A 19,043-nucleotide genomic window follows, 5' to 3' on the forward strand; every position below is an offset into this window, starting at 1 on the left:
AAGGATGCACATAAAACTTTGAGCTATTTTGCTTAATTAGTCGTTTTAGTGTGACATACTTTCAAAAAATCCCCAAGAATTGAAAAAAGCGATACAGAAAGAAATTGACAGCTTCTTTAAAGTATTAAGGGGGCACCCGGATTTGAATCAGGGACCTCTTGATCTGCAATCAAATGCTCTACCACTGAGCTATACCCCCTTGTTGTACTATCTGGAAGTGGATGGACTAGAAACTGCTGCTGTGGATCTCATCAGAACGGCTTCCTCTTTTATAGGCTCTCTATACCACCTGCTGATTTATTAGTCACAGGGCCTGGGACACAGCCTGACTCATGCCCCTGGCTACAAGCTGATGGACACACTCAACACACCTGTTGCTTCACTATTCACACCAAAATACATAGCATGACAGCAGGTCCTAGGCCAAGGGTGCCAATTCACTCTCAAGCTTACTCTTGCTTCACTAGTCACAGGGACTGCTATGGAGACCGGCTGCTGGTCCTTTCACACAACCCTCTTACGGACGCAGATAAAACCTAAAACTCTTTTTAATTAGTGGTTTTTCTGTGACATACTTTCAAGAAATCTCCAGAAATTGAAATAAGTAACAGGGAATTTTTTTTTTGTTCCTTAAAAGGAGAAGTGGGAAGCAAGACTTGAACTGGGGACCTCTTGATCTGCAGTCACATACTTTACTGCTGAGCTATACACATCCTCTTTTCCTGAAATATGCCTTCACACACACCTTATTACTGCGAGCAGCAGGCTGTAGAGTACAGACGTCACATATAATACCATGGACTCTGACTAGCACTGAGTTATACCTACTCTGGGATTCCAGCTGTGGGACTAGCTTACTCTCTTGTCTACTCACCATGCTGGAAGTGAGAGTGAGTCTTACTCTCTTCTGCAATCACTCTGTGCCCTAAATTTCAGTCTTAGTCTCTCGTCTGCTCACTCTCTGCAGTAAGTGTGCAAAGCTGTCAGTGACTCAGCCAGTCTAAGCCTCCTAGCTCATTTAAAAATCCACTGCCTCAGACATTGACAGAACACAACTCTAGTGAGGAAAGACTTCTTTTTAACAGTGCTTTGGTTAGCAGTACCATACAACTCTCACACAGTCACTATCTCTTCTAATCGATGCAAGTTCACATAGATGTCTTTTAAAATGCAATTTCTGTGTCCCTCACGTGGTAATGTCTTTAACAATGCTATATCTTTGTTTTATGGTGAAACAATTTGATATGGTATACATATTGGACCAGTCTTACTGTACATTCTAGTAACGGTAAGCTGGCGTGATACTAGTGAAACACACTGGAAACAGTACACAGGCCAGTCACAGTGTACCAGCATTTGGGTCCAGTTTTGTCTAGCCGACGTTACCTTACATACTAATTACAGTAAATAGGTGTGCTACTGGAGAAAGACACAAGTAACAGCATGCAGGCATTTGTTTCTTACACATATTACTATCAGTAAGCACACATGCTACTGTCCAAACTCAGTTCTAAAACTGCAGAGACTTCTGTTACAGTATAAGGACATTTGTGAAAGCATTACGGGCATACAGTGTCCACACACTCACATCTTTGCTGCTGTACAGGCACACAGTGTTTCTTAAAGCACAACAAATCAGCTGTGCTGTGGTAAATACAGTGGAATTTAGAAACTTGTGATTTGTTTACCTATGTATTTTTTCTTTGCACCTGCAATTTCTGCTATATGCTCAATTATTAGAAGCAATGCTTGTTAATAAATCCATGCCGTAAAACATTATCTGTGTGCTGCACACTACAGAATGTTATAAGATGTATTAAAGTACACAGTATCATGCTGTGTACACAAATTTCAATTTGTCCCTGTGTGCCAATGTACGAACTCTTGTTTTACTCGAATTGATCCATGGTGCAGTTACTGGGCGTGAGTGTGAAAACTGTTAATTTTAACACAACAGTCTTAAGGATGCACATAAAACTTTGAGCTATTTTGTTTAAATAGTCGTTTTAGTGTGAAATACTTTCAATAAATCCCCAAGAATTGTAGAAAGTGATATAGAAAGAAATTGAAAGCTTCTTTCATGTGTGAAGGGGGCACCCAGATTGATCCATGGTGCAGTTACTGGGTGTGAGTGTGAAAACTGTTAATTTTCAACAAGAGTCATAAGGATGCACATAAAACTTTGAGCTATTTTGCTTAATTAGTCGTTTTAGTGTGACATACTTTCAAAAAATCACCAAGAATTTAAAAAAGCGATACAGAAAGAAATTGACAGCTTCTTTAAAGTATTAAGGGGGCACCCGGATTTGAACCAGGGACCTCTTGACCTGCAGTCAAATGCTCTACCACTGAGCTATACCCCCTTGTTGTACTATCTGGAAGTGGATGGACTAGAAACTGCTGCTGTGGATCTCATCAGAACGGCTTCCTCTTTTATAGGCTCTCTATACCACCTGCTGATTTATTAGTCACAGGGTCTGGGACACAGCCTGACTCATGCCCCTGGCTACAAGCTGATGGACACACTCAACACACCTGATGCTTCACTATTCACACCAAAATACATAGCATGACAGCAGGTCCTTGGCCAAGGGTGCCAATTCACTCTCAAGCTTACTCTTGCTTCACTAGTCACAGGGACTGCTATGGAGACCGGCTGCTGGTCCTTTCACACTACCCTCTTACGGACGCAGATAAAACCTAAAACTCTTTTTAATTAGTGGTTTTTCTCTGACATACTTTCAAGAAATCTCCAGAAATTGAAATAAGTAACAGAGAATTATTTTTTTGTTCCTTAAAAGGAGAAGTGGGAAGCAAGACTTGAACTGGGGACCTCTTGATCTGCAGTCACATGCTTTACTGCTGAGCTATACACACCCTCTTTTCCTGAAATATGCCTTCACACACACCTTATTACTGCGAGCAGCAGGCTGTAGAGTGCAGACGTCACATATAATACCATGGACTCTGACTAGCACTGAGTTATACCTACTCTGGGATTCCAGCTGTGGGACTAGCTTACTCTCTTGTCTACTCACCATGCTGGAAGTGAGAGTGAGTCTTACTCTCTTCTGCAATCACTCTGTGCCATAAATTTCAGTCTTAGTCTCTCGTCTGCTCACTCTCTGCAGTAAGTGTGCAAAGCTGTCAGTGACTCAGCCAGTCTAAGCCTCCTAGCTCATTTAAAAATACACTGCCTCAGACATTGACAGAACACAACTCTAGTGAGGAAAGACTTCTTTTTAACAGTGCTTTGGTTAGCAGTACCATACAACTCTCACACAGTCACTATCTCTTCTAATCGATGCAAGTTCACATAGATGTCTTTTAAAATGCAATTTCTGTGTCCCTCACGTGGTAATGTCTTTAACAATGCTATATCTTTGTTTTATGGTAAAACAATTTGATATGGTATACATATTGGACCAGTCTTACTGTACATTCTAGTAACGGTAAGCTGGCGTGATACTAGTGAAACACACTGGAAACAGTACACAGGCCAGTCATAGTGTACCAGCATTTGGGTCCAGTTTTGTCTAGCCGACGTTACCTTACATACTAATTACAGTAAATAGGTGTGCTACTGGAGAAAGACACAAGTAACAGCATGCAGGCATTTGTTTCTTACACATATTACTATCAGTAAGCACACATGCTACTGTCCAAACTCAGTTCTAAAACTGCAGAGACTTCTGTTACAGAATAAGGACATTTGTGAAAGCATTACGGGCATACAGTGTCCACACACTCACATCTTTGCTGCTGTACAGGCACACAGTGTTTCTTAAAGCACAACAAATCAGCTGTGCTGTGGTAAATACAGTGGAATTTAGAAACTTGTGATTTGTTTACCTATGTATTTTTTCTTTGCACCTGCAATTTCTGCTATATGCTCAATTATTAGAAGCAATGCTTGTTAATAAATCCATGCCGTAAAACATTATCTGTGTGCTGCACACTACAGAATGTTATAAGATGTATTAAAGTACACAGTATCATGCTGTGTACACAAATTTCAATTTGTCCCTGTGTGCCAATGTACGAACTCTTGTTTTACTCGAATTGATCCATGGTGCAGTTACTGGGCGTGAGTGTGAAAACTGTTAATTTTCGCACAACAGTCTTAAGGATGCACATAAAACTTTGAGCTATTTTGTTTAAATAGTCGTTTTAGTGTGAAATACTTTCAATAAATCCCCAAGAATTGTAGAAAGTGATATAGAAAGAAATTGAAAGCTTCTTTCATGTGTGAAGAGGGCACCCAGATTGATCCATGGTGCAGTTACTGGGTGTGAGTGTGAAAACTGTTAATTTTCAACAAGAGTCATAAGGATGCACATAAAACTTTGAGCTATTTTGCTTAATTAGTCGTTTTAGTGTGACATACTTTCAAAAAATCCCCAAGAATTGAAAAAAGCGATACAGAAAGAAATTGACAGCTTCTTTAAAGTATTAAGGGGGCACCCGGATTTGAACCAGGGACCTCTTGACCTACAGTCAAATGCTCTACCACGGAGCTATACCGCCTTGTTGTACTATCTGGAAGTGGATGGACTAGAAACTGCTGCTGTGGATCTCATCAGAACGGCTTCCTCTTTTATAGGCTCTCTATACCACCTGCTGATTTATTAGTCACAGGGTCTGGGACACAGCCTGACTCATGCCCCTGGCTACAAGCTGATGGACACACTCAACACACCTGATGCTTCACTATTCACACCAAAATACATAGCATGACAGCAGGTCCTAGGCCAAGGGTGCCAATTCACTCTCAAGCTTACTCTTGCTTCACTAGTCACAGGGACTGCTATGGAGACCGGCTGCTGGTCCTTTCACACAACCCTCTTACGGACGCAGATAAAACCTAAAACTCTTTTTAATTAGTGGTTTTTCTGTGACATACTTTCAAGAAATCTCCAGAAATTGAAATAAGTAACAGAGAATTTTTTTTGTTCCTTAAAAGGAGAAGTGGGAAGCAAGACTTGAACTGGGGACCTCTTGATCTGCAGTCACATACTTTACTGCTGAGCTATACACATCCTCTTTTCCTGAAATATGCCTTCACACACACCTTATTACTGCGAGCAGCAGGCTGTAGAGTGCAGACGTCACATATAATACCATGGACTCTGACTAGCACTGAGTTATACCTACTCTGGGATTCCAGCTGTGGGACTAGCGTACTCTCTTGTCTACTCACCATGCTGGAAGTGAGAGTGAGTCTTACTCTCTTCTGCAATCACTCTGTGCCCTAAATTTCAGTCTTAGTCTCTCGTCTGCTCACTCTCTGCAGTAAGTGTGCAAAGCTGTCAGTGACTCAGCCAGTCTAAGCCTCCTAGCTCATTTAAAAATCCACTGCCTCAGACATTGACAGAACACAACTCTAGTGAGGAAAGACTTCTTTTTAACAGTGCTTTGGTTAGCAGTACCATACAACTCTCACACAGTCACTATCTCTTCTAATCGATGCAAGTTCACATAGATGTCTTTTAAAATGCAATTTCTGTGTCCCTCACGTGGTAATGTCTTTAACAATGCTATATCTTTGTTTTATGGTAAAACAATTTGATATGGTATACATATTGGACCAGTCTTACTGTACATTCTAGTAACGGTAAGCTGGCGTGATACTAGTGAAACACACTGGAAACAGTACACAGGCCAGTCATAGTGTACCAGCATTTGGGTCCAGTTTTGTCTAGCCGACGTTACCTTACATACTAATTACAGTAAATAGGTGTGCTACTGGAGAAAGACACAAGTAACAGCATGCAGGCATTTGTTTCTTACACATATTACTATCAGTAAGCACACATGCTACTGTCCAAACTCAGTTCTAAAACTGCAGAGACTTCTGTTACAGTATAAGGACATTTGTGAAAGCATTACGGGCATACAGTGTCCACACACTCACATCTTTGCTGCTGTACAGGCACACAGTGTTTCTTAAAGCACAACAAATCAGCTGTGCTGTGGTAAATACAGTGGAATTTAGAAACTTGTGATTTGTTTACCTATGTATTTTTTCTTTGCACCTGCAATTTCTGCTATATGCTCAATTATTAGAAGCAATGCTTGTTAATAAATCCATGCCGTAAAACATTATCTGTGTGCTGCACACTACAGAATGTAGAAAGATGTATTAAAGTACACAGTATCATGCTGTGTACACAAATTTCAATTTGTCCCTGTGTGCCAATGTACGAACTCTTGTTTTACTCGAATTGATCCATGGTGCAGTTACTGGGCGTGAGTGTGAAAACTGTTAATTTTCGCACAACAGTCTTAAGGATGCACATAAAACTTTGAGCTATTTTGTTTAAATAGTCGTTTTAGTGTGAAATACTTTCAATAAATCCCCAAGAATTGTAGAAAGTGATATAGAAAGAAATTGAAAGCTTCTTTCATGGGTGAAGGGGGCACCCAGATTGATCCATGGTGCAGTTACTGGGTGTGAGTGTGAAAACTGTTAATTTTCAACAAGAGTCATAAGGATGCACATAAAACTTTGAGCTATTTTGCTTAATTAGTCGTTTTAGTGTGACATACTTTCAAAAAATCCCCAAGAATTGAAAAAAGCGATACAGAAAGAAATTGACAGCTTCTTTAAAGTATTAAGGGGGCACCCGGATTTGAACCAGGGACCTCTTGATCTGCAGTCAAACGCTCTACCACTGAGCTATACCCCCTTGTTGTACTATCTGAAAGTGGATGGACTAGAAACTGCTGCTGTGGATCTCATCAGAACGGCTTCCTCTTTTATAGGCTCTCTATACCACCTGCTGATTTATTAGTCACAGGGTCTGGGACACAGCCTGACTCATGCCCCTGGCTACAAGCTGATGGACACACTCAACACACCTGATGCTTCACTATTCACACCAAAATACATAGCATGACAGCAGGTCCTAGGCCAAGGGTGCCAATTCACTCTCAAGCTTACTCTTGCTTCACTAGTCACAGGGACTGCTATGGAGACCGGCTGCTGGTCCTTTCACACAACCCTCTTACGGACGCAGATAAAACCTAAAACTCTTTTTAATTAGTGTTTTTTCTGTGACATACTTTCAAGAAATCTCCAGAAATTGAAATAAGTAACAGAGAATTTTTTTTTTGTTCCTTAAAAGGAGAAGTGGGAAGCAAGACTTGAACTGGGGACCTCTTGATCTGCAGTCACATACTTTACTGCTGAGCTATACACATCCTCTTTTCCTGAAATATGCCTTCACACACACCTTATTACTGCGAGCAGCAGGCTGTAGAGTGCAGACGTCACATATAATACCATGGACTCTGACTAGCACTGAGTTATACCTACTCTGGGATTCCAGCTGTGGGACTAGCTTACTCTCTTGTCTACTCACCATGCTGGAAGTGAGAGTGACTCTTACTCTCTTCTGCAATCACTCTGTGCCCTAAATTTCAGTCTTAGTCTCTCGTCTGCTCACTCTCTGCAGTAAGTGTGCAAAGCTGTCAGTGACTCAGCCAGTCTAAGCCTCCTAGCTCATTTAAAAATCCACTGCCTCAGACATTGACAGAACACAACTCTAGTGAGGAAAGACTTCTTTTTAACAGTGCTTTGGTTAGCAGTACCATACAACTCTCACACAGTCACTATCTCTTCTAATCGATGCAAGTTCACATAGATGTCTTTTAAAATGCAATTTCTGTGTCCCTCACGTGGTAATGTCTTTAACAATGCTATATCTTTGTTTTATGGTAAAACAATTTGATATGGTATACATATTGGACCAGTCTTACTGTACATTCTAGTAACGGTAAGCTGGCGTGATACTAGTGAAACACACTGGAAACAGTACACAGGCCAGTCACAGTGTACCAGCATTTGGGTCCAGTTTTGTCTAGCCGACGTTACCTTACATACTAATTACAGTAAATAGGTGTGCTACTGGAGAAAGACACAAGTAACAGCATGCAGGCATTTGTTTCTTACACATATTACTATCAGTAAGCACACATGCTACTGTCCAAACTCAGTTCTAAAACTGCAGAGACTTCTGTTACAGTATAAGGACATTTGTGAAAGCATTACGGGCATACAGTGTCCACACACTCACATCTTTGCTGCTGTACAGGCACACAGTGTTTCTTAAAGCACAACAAATCAGCTGTGCTGTGGTAAATACAGTGGAATTTAGAAACTTGTGATTTGTTTACCTATGTATTTTTTCTTTGCACCTGCAATTTCTGCTATATGCTCAATTATTAGAAGCAATGCTTGTTAATAAATCCATGCCGTAAAACATTATCTGTGTGCTGCACACTACAGAATGTAGAAAGATGTATTAAAGTACACAGTATCATGCTGTGTACACAAATTTCAATTTGTCCCTGTGTGCCAATGTACGAACTCTTGTTTTACTCGAATTGATCCATGGTGCAGTTACTGGGCGTGAGTGTGAAAACTGTTAATTTTCGCACAACAGTCTTAAGGATGCACATAAAACTTTGAGCTATTTTGTTTAAATAGTCGTTTTAGTGTGAAATACTTTCAATAAATCCCCAAGAATTGTAGAAAGTGATATAGAAAGAAATTGAAAGCTTCTTTCATGTGTGAAGGGGGCACCCAGATTGATCCATGGTGCAGTTACTGGGTGTGAGTGTGAAAACTGTTAATTTTCAACAAGAGTCATAAGGATGCACATAAAACTTTGAGCTATTTTGCTTAATTAGTCGTTTTAGTGTGACATACTTTCAAAAAATCCCCAAGAATTGAAAAAAGCGATACAGAAAGAAATTGACAGCTTCTTTAAAGTATTAAGGGGGCAACCGGATTTGAACCAGGGACCTCTTGATTTGCAGTCAAATGCTCTACCACTGAGCTATGCCCCCTTGTTGTACTATCTGGAAGTGGATGGACTAGAAACTGCTGCTGTGGATCTCATCAGAACGGCTTCCTCTTTTATAGGCTCTCTATACCACCTGCTGATTTATTAGTCACAGGGTCTGGGACACAGCCTGACTCATGCCCCTGGCTACAAGCTGATGGACACACTCAACACACCTGATGCTTCACTATTCACACCAAAATACATAGCATGACAGCAGGTCCTAGGCCAAGGGTGCCAATTCACTCTCAAGCTTACTCTTGCTTCACTAGTCACAGGGACTGCTATGGAGACCGGCTGCTGGTCCTTTCACACAACCCTCTTACGGACGCAGATAAAACCTAAAACTCTTTTTAATTAGTGGTTTTTCTGTGACATACTTTCAAGAAATCTCCAGAAATTGAAAAAAGTAACAGAGAATTTTTTTTTTGTTCCTTAAAAGGAGAAGTGGGAAGCAGGACTTGAGCTGGGGACCTCTTGATCTGCAGTCACATACTTTACTGCTGAGCTATACACATCCTCTTTTCCTGAAATATGCGTTCACACACACCTTATTACTGCGAGCAGCAGGCTGTAGAGTGCAGACGTCACATATAATACCATGGACTCTGACTAGCACTGAGTTATACCTACTCTGGGATTCCAGCTGTGGGACTAGCTTACTCTCTTGTCTACTCACCATGCTGGAAGTGAGAGTGAGTCTTACTCTCTTCTGCAATCACTCTGTGCCCTAAATTTCAGTCTTAGTCTCTCGTCTGCTCACTCTCTGCAGTAAGTGTGCAAAGCTGTCAGTGACTCAGCCAGTCTAAGCCTCCTAGCTCATTGAAAAATCCACTGCCTCAGACATTGACAGAACACAACTCTAGTGAGGAAAGACTTCTTTTTAACAGTGCTTTGGTTAGCAGTACCATACAACTCTCACACAGTCACTATCTCTTCTAATCGATGCAAGTTCACATAGATGTCTTTTAAAATGCAATTTCTGTGTCCCTCACGTGGTAATGTCTTTAACAATGCTATATCTTTGTTTTATGGTAAAACAATTTGATATGGTATACATATTGGACCAGTCTTACTGTACATTCTAGTAACGGTAAGCTGGCGTGATACTAGTGAAACACACTGGAAACAGTACACAGGCCAGTCACAGTGTACCAGCATTTGGGTCCAGTTTTGTCTAGCCGACGTTACCTTACATACTAATTACAGTAAATAGGTGTGCTACTGGAGAAAGACACAAGTAACAGCATGCAGGCATTTGTTTCTTACACATATTACTATCAGTAAGCACACATGCTACTGTCCAAACTCAGTTCTAAAACTGCAGAGACTTCTGTTACAGTATAAGGACATTTGTGAAAGCATTACGGGCATACAGTGTCCACACACTCACATCTTTGCTGCTGTACAGGCACACAGTGTTTCTTAAAGCACAACAAATCAGCTGTGCTGTGGTAAATACAGTGGAATTTAGAAACTTGTGATTTGTTTACCTATGTATTTTTTCTTTGCACCTGCAATTTCTGCTATATGCTCAATTATTAGAAGCAATGCTTGTTAATAAATCCATGCCGTAAAACATTATCTGTGTGCTGCACACTACAGAATGTAGAAAGATGTATTAAAGTACACAGTATCATGCTGTGTACACAAATTTCAATTTGTCCCTGTGTGCCAATGTACGAACTCTTGTTTTACTCGAATTGATCCATGGTGCAGTTACTGGGCGTGAGTGTGAAAACTGTTAATTTTCGCACAACAGTCTTAAGGATGCACATAAAACTTTGAGCTATTTTGTTTAAATAGTCGTTTTAGTGTGAAATACTTTCAATAAATCCCCAAGAATTGTAGAAAGTGATATAGAAAGAAATTGAAAGCTTCTTTCATGTGTGAAGGGGGCACCCAGATTGATCCATGGTGCAGTTACTGGGTGTGAGTGTGAAAACTGTTAATTTTCAACAAGAGTCATAAGGATGCACATAAAACTTTGAGCTATTTTGCTTAATTAGTCGTTTTAGTGTGACATACTTTCAAAAAATCCCCAAGAATTGAAAAAAGCGATACAGAAAGAAATTGACAGCTTCTTTAAAGTATTAAGGGGGCACCCGGATTTGAACCAGGGACCTCTTGATCTGCAGTCAAACGCTCTACCACTGAGCTATACCCCCTTGTTGTACTATCTGGAAGTGGATGGACTAGAAACTGCTGCTGTGGATCTCATCAGAACGGCTTCCTCTTTTATAGGCTCTCTATACCACCTGCTGATTTATTAGTCACAGGGTCTGGGACACAGCCTGACTCATGCCCCTGGCTACAAGCTGATGGACACACTCAACACACCTGATGCTTCACTATTCACACCAAAATACATAGCATGACAGCAGGTCCTAGGCCAAGGGTGCCAATTCACTCTCAAGCTTACTCTTGCTTCACTAGTCACAGGGACTGCTATGGAGACCGGCTGCTGGTCCTTTCACACAACCCTCTTACGGACGCAGATAAAACCTAAAACTCTTTTTAATTAGTGGTTTTTCTGTGACATACTTTCAAGAAATCTCCAGAAATTGAAATAAGTAACAGAGAATTTTTTTTTTGTTCCTTAAAAGGAGAAGTGGGAAGCAGGACTTGAGCTGGGGACCTCTTGATCTGCAGTCACATACTTTACTGCTGAGCTATACACATCCTCTTTTCCTGAAATATGCGTTCACACACACCTTATTACTGCGAGCAGCAGGCTGTAGAGTGCAGACGTCACATATAATACCATGGACTCTGACTAGCACTGAGTTATACCTACTCTGGGATTCCAGCTGTGGGACTAGCTTACTCTCTTGTCTACTCACCATGCTGGAAGTGAGAGTGAGTCTTACTCTCTTCTGCAATCACTCTGTGCCCTAAATTTCAGTCTTAGTCTCTCGTCTGCTCACTCTCTGCAGTAAGTGTGCAAAGCTGTCAGTGACTCAGCCAGTCTAAGCCTCCTAGCTCATTGAAAAATCCACTGCCTCAGACATTGACAGAACACAACTCTAGTGAGGAAAGACTTCTTTTTAACAGTGCTTTGGTTAGCAGTACCATACAACTCTCACACAGTCACTATCTCTTCTAATCGATGCAAGTTCACATAGATGTCTTTTAAAATGCAATTTCTGTGTCCCTCACGTGGTAATGTCTTTAACAATGCTATATCTTTGTTTTATGGTAAAACAATTTGATATGGTATACATATTGGACCAGTCTTACTGTACATTCTAGTAACGGTAAGCTGGCGTGATACTAGTGAAACACACTGGAAACAGTACACAGGCCAGTCACAGTGTACCAGCATTTGGGTCCAGTTTTGTCTAGCCGACGTTACCTTACATACTAATTACAGTAAATAGGTGTGCTACTGGAGAAAGACACAAGTAACAGCATGCAGGCATTTGTTTCTTACACATATTACTATCAGTAAGCACACATGCTACTGTCCAAACTCAGTTCTAAAACTGCAGAGACTTCTGTTACAGTATAAGGACATTTGTGAAAGCATTACGGGCATACAGTGTCCACACACTCACATCTTTGCTGCTGTACAGGCACACAGTGTTTCTTAAAGCACAACAAATCAGCTGTGCTGTGGTAAATACAGTGGAATTTAGAAACTCGTGATTTGTTTACCTATGTATTTTTTCTTTGCACCTGCAATTTCTGCTATATGCTCAATTATTAGAAGCAATGCTTGTTAATAAATCCATGCCGTAAAACATTATCTGTGTGCTGCACACTACAGAATGTAGAAAGATGTATTAAAACACAGTATCATGCTGTGTACACAAATTTCAATTTGTCCCTGTGTGCCAATGTACGAACTCTTGTTTTACTCGAATTGATCCATGGTGCAGTTACTGTCCATGAGTGTGAAAACTGTTAATTTTCGCACAACAGTCTTAAGGATGCACATAAAACTTTGAGCTATTTTGTTTAAATAGTCGTTTTAGTGTGAAATACTTTCAATAAATCCCCAAGAATTGTAGAAAGTGATATAGAAAGAAATTGAAAGCTTCTTTCATGTGTGAAGGGGGCACCCAGATTGATCCATGGTGCAGTTACTGGGTGTGAGTGTGAAAACTGTTAATTTTCAACAAGAGTCATAAGGATGCACATAAAACTTTGAGCTATTTTGCTTAATTAGTCGTTTTAGTGTGACATACTTTCAAAAAATCCCCAAGAATTGAAAAAAGCGATACAGAAAGAAATTGACAGCATCTTTAAAGTATTAAGGGGGCACCCGGATTTGAACCAGGGACCTCTTGACCTTCAGTCAAATGCTCTACCACTGAGCAATACCCCCTTGTTGTACTATCTGGAAGTGGATGGACTAGAAACTGCTGCTGTGGATCTCATCAGAACGGCTTCCTCTTTTATAGGCTCTCTATACCACCTGCTGATTTATTAGTCACAGGGTCTGGGACACAGCCTGACTCATGCCCCTGGCTACAAGCTGATGGACACACTCAACACACCTGATGCTTCACTATTCACACCAAAATACATAGCATGACAGCAGGTCCTAGGCCAAGGGTGCCAATTCACTCTCAAGCTTACTCTTGCTTCACTAGTCACAGGGACTGCTATGGAGACCGGCTGCTGGTCCTTTCACACAACCCTCTTACGGACGCAGAGAAAACCTAAAACTCTTTTTAATTAGTGGTTTTTCTGTGACATACTTTCAAGAAATCTCCAGAAATTGAAATAAGTAACAGAGAATTTTTTTTTTGTTCCTTAAAAGGAGAAGTGGGAAGCAGGACTTGAGCTGGGGACCTCTTGATCTGCAGTCACATACTGTACTGCTGAGCTATACACATCCTCTTTTCCTGAAATATGCCTTCACACACACCTTATTACTGCGAGCAGCAGGCTGTAGAGTGCAGACGTCACATATAATACCATGGACTCTGACTAGCACTGAGTTATACCTACTCTGGGATTCCAGCTGTGGGACTAGCTTACTCTCTTGTCTACTCACCATGCTGGAAGTGAGAGTGAGTCTTACTCTCTTCTGCAATCACTCTGTGCCCTAAATTTCAGTCTTGTTCTCTCGTCTGCTCACTCTCTGCAGTAAGTGTGCAAAGCTGTCAGTGACTCAGCCAGTCTAAGCCTCCTAGCTCATTTAAAAATCCACTGCCTCAGACATTGACAGAACACAACTCTAGTGAGGAAAGACTTCTTTTTAACAGTGCTTTGGTTAGCAGTACCATACAACTCTCACACAGTCACTATCTCTTCTAATCGATGCAAGTTCACATAGATGTCTTTTAAAATGCAATTTCTGTGTCCCTCACGTGGTAATGTCTTTAACAATGCTATATCTTTGTTTTATGGTAAAACAATTTGATATGGTAGACATATTGGACCAGTCTTACTGTACATTCTAGTAACGGTAAGCTGGCGTGATACTAGTGAAACACACTGGAAACAATACACAGGCCAGTCACAGTGTACCAGCATTTGGGTCCATTTATGTCTAGCCGACGTTACCTTACATACTAATTACAGTAAATAGGTGTGCTACTGGAGAAAGACACAAGTAACAGCATGCAGGCATTTGTTTCTTACACATATTACTATCAGTAAGCACACATGCTACTGTCCAAAGTCAGTTCTAAAACTGCAGAGACTTCTGGTACAATATAAGGACATTTGTGAAAGCATTACGGGCATACAGTGTCCACACACTCACATCTTTGCTGCTGTACAGGCACACAGTGTTTCTTAAAGCACAACAAATCAGCTGTGCTGTGGTAAATACAGTGGCATTTAGAAACTTGTGATTTGTTTACCTATGTATTTTTTCTTTGCACCTGCAATTTCTGCTATATGCTGAATTATTAGAAGCAATGCTTGTTAATAAATCCATGCCGTAAAACATTATCTGTGTGCTGCACACTACAGAATGTAGAAAGATGTATTAAAGTACACAGTATCATGCTGTGTACACAAATTTCAATTTGTCCCTGTGTGCCAATGTACGAACTCTTGTTTTACTCGAATTGATCCATGGTGCAGTTACTGGGCGTGAGTGTGAAAACTGTTAATTTTCGCACAACAGTCTTAAGGATGCACATAAAACTTTGAGCTATTTTGTTTAAACAGTCGTTTTAGTGTGAAATACTTTCAATAAATCCCCAAGAATTGTAGAAAGTGATATAGAAAGAAATTGAAAGCTTCTTTCATGTGTGAAGGGGGCACCCAGATTGATCCATGGTGCAGTTACTGGGTGTGAGTGTGAAAACTGTTAATTTTCAACAAGAGTCATAAGGATGCACATAAAACTTTGAGCTATTTTGCTTAATTAGTCGTTTTATTGTGACATACTTTCAAAAAAAACCCAAGAATTGAAAAAAGCGATACAGAAAGAAATTGACAGCTTCTTTAAAGTATTAAGGGGGCACCCGGATTTGAACCAGGGACCTCTTGATCTGCAGTCAAACGCTCTACCACTGAGCTACCCCCCCTTGTTGTACTATGTGGAAGTGGATGGACTAGAAACTGCTGCTGTGGATCTCATCAGAACGGCTTCCTCTTTTATAGGCTCTCTATACCACCTGCTGATTTATTAGTCACAGGGTCTGGGACACAGCCTGACTCATGCCCCTGGCGACAAGCTGATGGACACACTCAACACACCTGATGCTTCACTATTCACACCAAAATACATAGCATGACAGCAGGTCCTAGGCCAAGGGTGCCAATTCACTCTCAAGCTTACTCTTGCTTCACTAGTCACAGGGACTGCTATGGAGACCGGCTGCTGGTCCTTTCACACAACCCTCTTACGGACGCAGATAAAACCTAAAACTCTTTTTAATTAGTGGTTTTTCTCTGACATACTTTCAAGAAATCTCCAGAAATTGAAATAAGTAACAGAGAATTTTTTTTTTGTTCCTTAAAAGGAGAAGTGGGAAGCAAGACTTGAACTGGGGACCTCTTGATCTGCAATCACATACTTAACTGCTGAGCTATACACATCCTCTTTACCTGAAACATGCCTTCACACACACCTTATTACTGCGAGCAGCAGGCTGAAGAGTGCAGACGTCACATATAATACCATGGACTCTGACTAGCACTGAGTTATACCTACTCTGGGATTCCAGCTGTGGGACTAGCTTACTCTCTTGTCTACTCACCATGCTGGAAGTGAGAGTGAGTCTTACTCTCTTCTGCAATCACTCTGTGCCCTAAATTTCAGTCTTAGTCTCTCGTCTGCTCACTCTCTGCAGTAAGTGTGCAAAGCTGTCAGTGACTCAGCCAGTCTAAGCCTCCTAGCTCATTTAAAAATCCACTGCCTCAGACATTGACAGAACACAACTCTAGTGAGGAAAGACTTATTTTTAACAGTGCTTTGGTTAGCAGTACCATACAACTCTCACACAGTCACTATCTCTTCTAATCGATGCAAGTTCACATAGATGTCTTTTAAAATGCAATTTCTGTGTCCCTCACGTGGTAATGTCTTTAACAATGCTATATCTTTGTTTTATGGTAAAACAATTTGATATGGTATACATATTGGACCAGTCTTACTGTACATTCTAGTAACGGTAAGCTGGCGTGATACTAGTGAAACACACTGGAAACAGTACACAGGCCAGTCATAGTGTACCAGCATTTGGGTCCAGTTTTGTCTAGCCGACGTTACCTTACATACTAATTACAGTAAATAGGTGTGCTACTGGAGAAAGACACAAGTAACATCATGCAGGCATTTGTTTCTTACACATATTACTATCAGTAAGCACACATGCTACTGTCCAAACTCAGTTCTAAAACTGCAGAGACTTCTGTTACAGTATAAGGACATTTGTGAAAGCATTACGGGCATACAGTGTCCACACACTCACATCTTTGCTGCTGTACAGGCACACAGTGTTTCTTAAAGCACAACAAATCAGCTGTGCTGTGGTAAATACAGTGGAATTTAGAAACTTGTGATTTGTTTACCTATGTATTTTTTCTTTGCACCTGCAATTTCTGCTATATGCTCAATTATTAGAAGCAATGCTTGTTAATAAATCCATGCCGTAAAACATTATCTGTGTGCTGCACACTACAGAATGTAGAAAGATGTATTAAAGTACACAGTATCATGCTGTGTACACAAATTTCAATTTGTCCCTGTGTGCCAATGTACGAACTCTTGTTTTACTCGAATTGATCCATGGTGCAGTTACTGGGCGTGAGTGTGAAAACTGTTAATTTTCGCACAACAGTCTTAAGGATGCACATAAAACTTTGAGCTATTTTGTTTAAATAGTCGTTTTAGTGTGAAATACTTTCAATAAATCCCCAAGAATTGTAGAAAGTGATATAGAAAGAAATTGAAAGCTTCTTTCATGTGTGAAGGGGGCACCCAGATTGATCCATGGTGCAGTTACTGGGTGTGAGTGTGAAAACTGTTAATTTTCAACAAGAGTCATAAGGATGCACATAAAACTTTGAGCTATTTTGCTTAATTAGTCGTTTTAGTGTGACATACTTTCAAAAAATCCCCAAGAATTGAAAAAAGCGATACAGAAAGAAATTGACAGCTTCTTTAAAGTATTAAGGGGGCACCCGGATTTGAATCAAGGACCTCTTGATCTGCAATCAAATGCTCTACCACTGAGCTATACCCCCTTGTTGTACTATCTGGAAGTGGATGGACTAGAAACTGCTGCTGTGGATCTCATCAGAACGGCTTCCTCTTTTATAGGCTCTCTATACCACCTGCTGATTTATTAGTCACAGGGCCTGGGACACAGCCTGACTCATGCCCCTGGCTACAAGCTGATGGACACACTCAACACACCTGTTGCTTCACTATTCACACCAAAATACATAGCATGACAGCAGGTCCTAGGCCAAGGGTGCCAATTCACTCTCAAGCTTACTCTTGCTTCACTAGTCACAGGGACTGCTATGGAGACCGGCTGCTGGTCCTTTCACACAACCCTCTTACGGACGCAGATAAAACCTAAAACTCTTTTTAATTAGTGGTTTTTCTGTGACATACTTTCAAGAAATCTCCAGAAATTGAAATAAGTAACAGGGAATTTTTTTTTTGTTCCTTAAAAGGAGAAGTGGGAAGCAAGACTTGAACTGGGGACCTCTTGATCTGCAGTCACATACTTTACTGCTGAGCTATACACATCCTCTTTTCCTGAAATATGCCTTCACACACACCTTATTACTGCGAGCAGCAGGCTGCAGAGTACAGACGTCACATATAATACCATGGACTCTGACTAGCACTGAGTTATACCTACTCTGGGATTCCAGCTGTGGGACTAGCTTACTCTCTTGTCTACTCACCATGCTGGAAGTGAGAGTGAGTCTTACTCTCTTCTGCAATCACTCTGTGCCCTAAATTTCAGTCTTAGTCTCTCGTCTGCTCACTCTCTGCAGTAAGTGTGCAAAGCTGTCAGTGACTCAGCCAGTCTAAGCCTCCTAGCTCATTTAAAAATCCACTGCCTCAGACATTGACAGAACACAACTCTAGTGAGGAAAGACTTCTTTTTAACAGTGCTTTGGTTAGCAGTACCATACAACTCTCACACAGTCACTATCTCTTCTAATCGATGCAAGTTCACATAGATGTCTTTTAAAATGCAATTTCTGTGTCCCTCACGTGGTAATGTCTTTAACAATGCTATATCTTTGTTTTATGGTGAAACAATTTGATATGGTATACATATTGGACCAGTCTTACTGTACATTCTAGTAACGGTAAGCTGGCGTGATACTAGTGAAACACACTGGAAACAGTACACAGGCCAGTCACAGTGTACCAGCATTTGGGTCCAGTTTTGTCTAGCCGACGTTACCTTACATACTAATTACAGTAAATAGGTGTGCTACTGGAGAAAGACACAAGTAACAGCATGCAGGCATTTGTTTCTTACACATATTACTATCAGTAAGCACACATGCTACTGTCCAAACTCAGTTCTAAAACTGCAGAGACTTCTGTTACAGTATAAGGACATTTGTGAAAGCATTACGGGCATACAGTGTCCACACACTCACATCTTTGCTGCTGTACAGGCACACAGTGTTTCTTAAAGCACAACAAATCAGCTGTGCTGTGGTAAATACAGTGGAATTTAGAAACTTGTGATTTGTTTACCTATGTATTTTTTCTTTGCACCTGCAATTTCTGCTATATGCTCAATT

General features: G+C 40.7%; 7 non-coding genes across 7 annotated transcripts; all 7 read right to left on the reverse strand.

The window, feature by feature from the left end:
* Positions 1–127: 127 nt before the first annotated feature.
* On the reverse strand, positions 128–199 carry TRNAC-GCA (transfer RNA cysteine (anticodon GCA)). Its single transcript has one exon. It is a non-coding gene; the product is annotated as a tRNA-Cys (tRNA).
* A 2,092-nt stretch (positions 200–2,291) lies between these two features.
* TRNAC-GCA (transfer RNA cysteine (anticodon GCA)) lies at positions 2,292–2,363 on the reverse strand. Its single transcript has one exon. It is a non-coding gene; the product is annotated as a tRNA-Cys (tRNA).
* A 4,254-nt stretch (positions 2,364–6,617) lies between these two features.
* On the reverse strand, positions 6,618–6,689 carry TRNAC-GCA (transfer RNA cysteine (anticodon GCA)). Its single transcript has one exon. It is a non-coding gene; the product is annotated as a tRNA-Cys (tRNA).
* Positions 6,690–8,781: 2,092 nt separating this feature from the next.
* TRNAC-GCA (transfer RNA cysteine (anticodon GCA)) lies at positions 8,782–8,853 on the reverse strand. The gene has a single exon. It is a non-coding gene; the product is annotated as a tRNA-Cys (tRNA).
* Positions 8,854–10,945: 2,092 nt separating this feature from the next.
* Positions 10,946–11,017, reverse strand: TRNAC-GCA (transfer RNA cysteine (anticodon GCA)). Its single transcript has one exon. It is a non-coding gene; the product is annotated as a tRNA-Cys (tRNA).
* Positions 11,018–15,271: 4,254 nt separating this feature from the next.
* Positions 15,272–15,343, reverse strand: TRNAC-GCA (transfer RNA cysteine (anticodon GCA)). The gene has a single exon. It is a non-coding gene; the product is annotated as a tRNA-Cys (tRNA).
* Positions 15,344–17,435: 2,092 nt separating this feature from the next.
* On the reverse strand, positions 17,436–17,507 carry TRNAC-GCA (transfer RNA cysteine (anticodon GCA)). Its single transcript has one exon. It is a non-coding gene; the product is annotated as a tRNA-Cys (tRNA).
* Between the last annotated feature and the right edge of the window lie 1,536 nt (positions 17,508–19,043).

The sequence above is a fragment of the Pleurodeles waltl genome, chromosome 4_1 (assembly GCF_031143425.1).
Source record: "Pleurodeles waltl isolate 20211129_DDA chromosome 4_1, aPleWal1.hap1.20221129, whole genome shotgun sequence".
NCBI lineage: Eukaryota > Metazoa > Chordata > Amphibia > Caudata > Salamandridae > Pleurodeles > Pleurodeles waltl.